Here is a 6668-nt window from a genome sequence, read left to right as displayed (position 1 = left end):
CGGCAGTACAGTACAGCCTGACAAGGAGACTGGCCCAGTGGTGTGCCACATGACAAGACAACACGGCAGCCTGCTTTCCCCAGCCCTACGAAAATAGTCACATCACCGTCGTACCGAACGAATTTTCCAGACCACCCGATCCAAACAGGAGCTGGATCCATCGATAAGCATGATGGGGTTAGATAGCGGTGGAGTAACACTGCGACCCTAAGTTGAGCTTATGGATGAGCTTTGGGATATAAACTTGTTGAAACTACTGCACCCTAAGAAAGGCAATGAAAAGTAACAACTCCGAGATATATGTGATAAATTAGTAAAGAGCAATCAAAGAGTTATTTTTGGAAATCAAGTTGGTCTGATGATGACTTTCATTGAAGTATTTAACAGGGCATATATATAAGCATAATATGTTGTTTGCTATTTTTTTGCAATTAACACACTAATTTTTTTTTTGCGGGATGACATGGTAAATAATTAATACTCCCTCCGATACATAAAAAGTGTCGCCAACTTAATCAGTACAAAATTTGTACTAACTTAGTACTTATGTTATAATAACCTAAACAGAGAAGATAAATAAGTCTAAGTGATCATTACCTGTTCTGAATATTCAAATATGAATACACTGAAGGTGTTGAACAGAAGTGGTTAAGCGTCAACCAATGAACCAAAGGTGGTCAACCTGAAATGTTTATACAGAGCAGCTAATGGAGAAAAACGTGTTATTTGTATCCATCGCTTTGAATTGGATACTTCGGGAAAAACTACAAATGGATGGCATCCAACTGAACAATTTAAAAATTCATGCAATTGAACATCTTTCAAGGAGAACTGGGAGCAGATAAATGTCTGTGGTTTTACTCCAAAAATCAAACATTTGCTAGGAGATTGAAGAAAAATAAGAAAGTTTACATATGTTGTTGGCAATAGCTTGCAAGCATAATACCCATCTTCTCCTGATCTGTCCAGTTCATTGATGTGCAAACACACTGTAAATTTGAGCCTTATAGATTATTAAGTCTACAGAATACAAACAACATGGTATGTCAGGGGAGATGACGCATACAAATGTTATTGAACTGAGAACTTCGGTCAAAAGAAAATTTGAACTGAGAACAAATCACGCAGCATCCAGCTAACTTGTTAACAAAAAGGAAACATATGCAATAAAAAAACGGTTAGACCTTGCACCGGGAAAACAAATCTCTTTAATGCAGAGAACATCAATATCAGATGCATTAGGCATTTCAGAGAATGGAAAATACCATTATATGAGCAGACACCTGATATAGTATTCAGTGATATCAGATGGAAATAAATTCTTCAGATTTGCTGGTACAAACAGACAGATTGCATTGATGTTTGTAGTTGGACTCTGAAAGACAAATGCGAGATCATCGTATACTGCAGAAGTGCATCAGATTTTTTATGCACAACCAAGGCAATTGATTAGTGAATAATATGTAGTGGGATCCAGTGAGCAAAGCTGCTTTAAACATCAAGAATATTAATCCTTCTATATCTCCTTACCTGCTAGGTAGACTCATTCTACCGAGCATCTCACAGATGGACCTATAACATGGATATCAAACTATAGCGGTCGCTGCAAGTGGAAATCATGCAAAATTATGTATCAATAATACTTGAAGTTCTGTACCAAGGAAAAATTATGCACAAAACCAACACAGAAAGGTAATTTCAAGTGACCAGTTTTGGTTGATACACCTTACATAAGTCTCTGCATGCCTCCTTTGTTTCATCTCTATTTGTTGGACCGTGAGTGAACAGGGAAAGGACTAAGGAGAGAGGGAGTAGTGCCAACGGCATGCTCCGCAACTTCCATGGATCCTTAGACACAGCTAAGGTCTCCTCCTCTAGTTAGCAGCCAGAACATGCCACGATCTTGGGTGCTAATTGGTGAAAGCGGATGGACAATAGGAGAACAATAGATCGACGTGGTGGTATGGAATGGGAGGAAGATGGTGTAACGGTGAGAAAATGAAGCCGCTGCATAGGTGAAGATCCTGGTGGGAGAGGAAGAGGATACGCCAATCGTTTGGTTATGTGAAAGAGGACGGAACTACGCCATTATGGAGATTAATTAATGGAGAAGACACGCAAACAGCGGCACAGTCGCAGGGGAAACGGCAGCACGGGAGCAGTAGGCGAAACGGGAGCACAGTCGGCCAAATCGATCGGATTTTTTCTCCTGCACAGGCCACATCGGTGGAGCCTGGGCTGTTTTCCCCTTTCTGGTGGGCTGCAAAGGCCCAGGCGATGCCCATATCGGAGACGACAGAACAGAAACCAAGCTGCGACACGTGAACGGACAGATGGAACGTGGAAATAAGGATGAATGCTGACGTGGATAGCTTGCATGTGCACTTGTGCAGCTTGCTAAATTAACTACACTTAGTGGGTTTCAACTTTATAGAGTTTATAGATGTACAGGAGCATAAATTCTAAAATCCACGCCTGATAATCATTGACCGTTGCCTGATAATCATTGACCGTTGTAAACAACATAGCTCTAAGCTGGAAGTACTCTTCTTTGTGCGTTGTACATCCATAGAACCACATGCCATGTGCTATGTCTGCTGCTCATGTTACCGAATGGATTGATTCCGTCCGTGCTCATACCAAACCTTACATTCCTTGGATCTGCACCAAAGTCTTTGTATTCAGCGTCGACTGCCCTCCACCGAGAAGCATCGGCCGGGTGTCTCATTACCCCATCAGTCTTACGCTCCTCCAAGTGCCAACGCATCAGCCTCGCCAGTGTCTTGTTAGCAAACAAGCGTTTCAAACGCAGCAACACTGGTAAATACCACACAACTTTCGCAGGAGCACGGCAACTTTTCCTTGAAGCTGCATTAATATCATCGTCCTCATCTTCATCGCCAATACTACTATTGTTTCTAGATGAACCCTTGTAACGGGGTTCAGAGCATATCGAACATCTCTGCAGGCCAGCGTTCTCTTTGTAGTAGATAATACAATCGTTACGACATGCGTGGTACGTTTTCATGACCAGTCCAAGAGGACACACAACCTTCCTTGCTTCATAAGTGCTCTTAGGCAGCACATTATCCTTCGGGAAAATAGTTTCAAGGTATGCCAACAACTGGGTAAAGCTTTTGTCTGGCCAATTAGGAGCTGCCTTTATCTTTAGAAGCTCTAGCGTGACCGCAAGACGCATGTTCAAGGGATCGCTTCCGGTAAACAAATCTTTCATTGAGTCCGCGCCTAGGGTTGCAAACTGTTGTTCTTCTCTAGCTTTAATGTCATCGTCCGCTGCCACTTGTTCATCACGGTCAAGATGTATGTCATGCAACAAATCATCCAAACATAAGTTGTTCTGCTCGGTACTCTCATCGGTTCTCTCATCCGTACATTCCGAACTCTTGTCCTCTTGTTGATCATCACTTCCACTGCGACCCTCGCCTTCATCGCCTATGCCAACAATATCTTCCGGATTCGGGTCCCTTTCGTGGAATATCCAACGTGCATATCCTTCTGTGAACCCCTTAGTTAACAAATGAAGTTATAATTGTGCTTTTGTTGTGCACAAGACCATGTTAGCACAATCATGACATGGGCAATGCGTACCCGTCTTGCCCTTGGTTGACATATCTTCCATTGCTACTCTTAGAAATTCATTCAAATGTGAGACAAATGCCCTGTTAGTCCTGTCTCCATACATCCAACGTGCTCGATAACCGGCTCCCTAATAATCAAGCAATTAATTAAACAGATCGTCATAAAATTCGTCAATTTTCGAACGCCACATGATGCATATACGTGCATATACAAATTATAAATACCTACTTCCGAGGGGAGACGAGGCCGATCGGGGGACAAGATGATACATTCTCCATCTTAATTATATATATATATATATATATTATTACTATTATTATTATTATTATTATTATTATGAGGTTTCCATTCAAGGCTCTAGCTAGCTAGAGAAGAAGAAAGAGATATAGAAGTAATCAATAACCTCATGATATATGATTATGGATCGGATCGAGAGAAAGATCATACATCATATATATATACACCGCGGCCGATCGAGATTATATCGAGCGCGCGGATCGGGTGCACATGCAGAGCTATATATATAACACACAAATTACCTGCTAAACGAGAGGCGGAATTGAAAGAGTGTGGTATCCCCTTGCCTCAGCGACCGTAACATGGAGCCGAGTACCAGCAATTGCAGCTAGCTGACAAAAAAGTCCCGCACAAAAATGCACATGTACTCCCGCACAAAATGCATACTCTGCTCAGTAACGAACTTCTCTGACGCTTATTCACACGTCAGAGTCAGAGGACAGGACACTACCACAAGGAACACAAAACACATCTGACGAGCATAAGAAGTGGGTCAATGGTGTACTACAGAAACTCTGACGATTGAACAAAGCAAACGTCAGATATGTTACTGTCCAACTCTCTGACACTTTTACCAAAGGAGCGTCAGTGGTATACTACTAATTGCTGACACTTCTCAAGTAGCTACGTGTCAGAAAAGTGCGGTGTCAGCGGATGACACTAAGCTGACGCATTTACCACGCAAATGTCAGAGATGACTCGCTACGCACCCTCTCGCGTGTGCTCGCTGACGTGCCGCCCCGCAATGCATCAGAGGTAACGAACACGTCTAACGCATTTCTTATTTGCATCAGAATAGAGCTTCCTGGAGTAACAGATCTTGTAGTAGTGAAAGTTTTAGAAGTATGCTGGTGACCCCCTAGTCAAAAGGGCAAAAGAAGACAACTCATTTAAATGGATTTATCTTTTGCTTTGATTGAGTCATAAAAAAGTCATACTATAAAGATGGTCGTCTGATGAATTAAAAACATATCCACAAATCAAGTTCCACCCAAAAGCCTTGAGATTCTTTTTTTTCTTCATTTGATCGTATTTCTTGGGTTCTCTGAAGACCAGAGGGTCTCAGCCACCCACTTGACTAGACTCAAGGTGGGTCCAAGGCCTTGGACTCGACTGGAGCACGTTTTGGAGTGGAACCCAGAATCCGAGGCACTCAGCTGTTGAGCCGCTCAAAGGATGGTTCAGAGGGTTTAGGCGACCCTTCGAGTTGTGAAGTTGTTTCCGACAGACATGTTTGAGCGGGACATACAAAACGCCCCACCCTTATTCCCCGAGGGTTACCTTCACCGCCGTCTTGAGTTGTGCCATACTATCTCTCTTACTCCATTAACTTGAGCTCTAAAAGCTCAAGTTGCTCCTATTCCATTGCTCGTATCCAGGGACAGACGTTGTATCTACATCTCAACCAAAACGATTTGCCCCTCTTTGAGTTCATCAATGATTCGCTCTTAGAGTGGTGAGGACTTCATGGCAGGAGTCCATTTCGTGAGCATCCAAATGTGCACATTTCCCTGGTAATTTCTGAGGGTTTGGAGATCACCTCAATGTCTACCGTTAGTGATTGAACTTCTACTTGGTGCAGCGCGCAGGCCCAATAGAAAAAGGTGAGCCTTCGATGACGTGACAATCTGATCTTTTTTTCTCTTCATATTCTCGTGTCTTGAGAATTTGATGAATCAGAGAGCCTTAATAAATGAAAAATAGAGGGGTGTTGTATTGTACACGTAAAACTCAACATGAAGCTATGAATTTGATACTCTTTCCTCAAGTATGTTTTGAGAAATCATTGCTTATCTGAGGACATGATCCTAGTAGATGGTAGTGCATTCAGAGGCCTTTTGCTTTCGTGGACTTGTTGAGCTAGCACCTTCTGTTATCCTGAAGTGTAGTCTCCAGAAACTTGACAGGGGTATGAGATGCAAACAACCATCGAAGGAGATGCAGAGACCTGGCTACTACTTGGACATGATAGTGTAAGAACAGCAAGCAAGAGTAGAGTAGAATAACCCATATTGTTGTACTCCCTCGGCCGGAATTACTTGTCAAAATATTACATGTATCTAGACGTTTTTTACACATAGATACATCCGTATTTGGACAAATTTGAGACAAGTAATACCGGTCGGAGGGAGTAATAAAATTGCTTTTAAATTTCCATATTTATGGAGTTAGATGTTGCAATATATATTCAGTTGGGAGTTTGTTTCAAGTCTTGAATTATTATTGTAAACTACGGAGAGAACTTCAGTTTGTTTGCAGTTTATCAAAGACTTACTCCCCACATTAAAATGTAAGGTTCCAAATTTGTCCAAAATCAAACTTCTTAAACTTTGAACAAGTTTATAAAAAAAATCTACCAACTTCTAAGACTCTGAATTAGTTTTGTTAAATCCATCGTGATATATATTTTTATACTCCGTAATATACTTTTTGATATTCTAAATGCTGATACTTTTATCTATAAACCCGCTCAAATTTTAAATTTTTTGACCGAAGGCAAAATCTGAAGGAGTACATCTTATGGACATGGCGGTATTTTGGGTCATTACAAAAACCGAAATAATTTTAAAGATTTCTTCCGCATAATGAACCTATCCATTTTTTTTCGCCGATGGAATTTCTTTTGTTCCAAGTTCCAACAGCCTGCATCGTAAAGGCCCTGCATCACGTATTCACGTTCCTAGTGGGCCGTTTTATTCGCTCAAATGGCCGGCCACTGCCTACTCCTGCATCGGAAGGCCGGAAGCCTGCAAGGCTGCAACGCAACCGAC

The sequence above is a fragment of the Brachypodium distachyon genome, chromosome 2, assembly GCF_000005505.3.
Source record: "Brachypodium distachyon strain Bd21 chromosome 2, Brachypodium_distachyon_v3.0, whole genome shotgun sequence".
In the NCBI taxonomy this organism is placed as follows: domain Eukaryota; kingdom Viridiplantae; phylum Streptophyta; class Magnoliopsida; order Poales; family Poaceae; genus Brachypodium; species Brachypodium distachyon.
The sequence above is the reverse complement of the archived record's forward strand: the minus strand, read 5'-3'. Positions refer to the sequence as shown.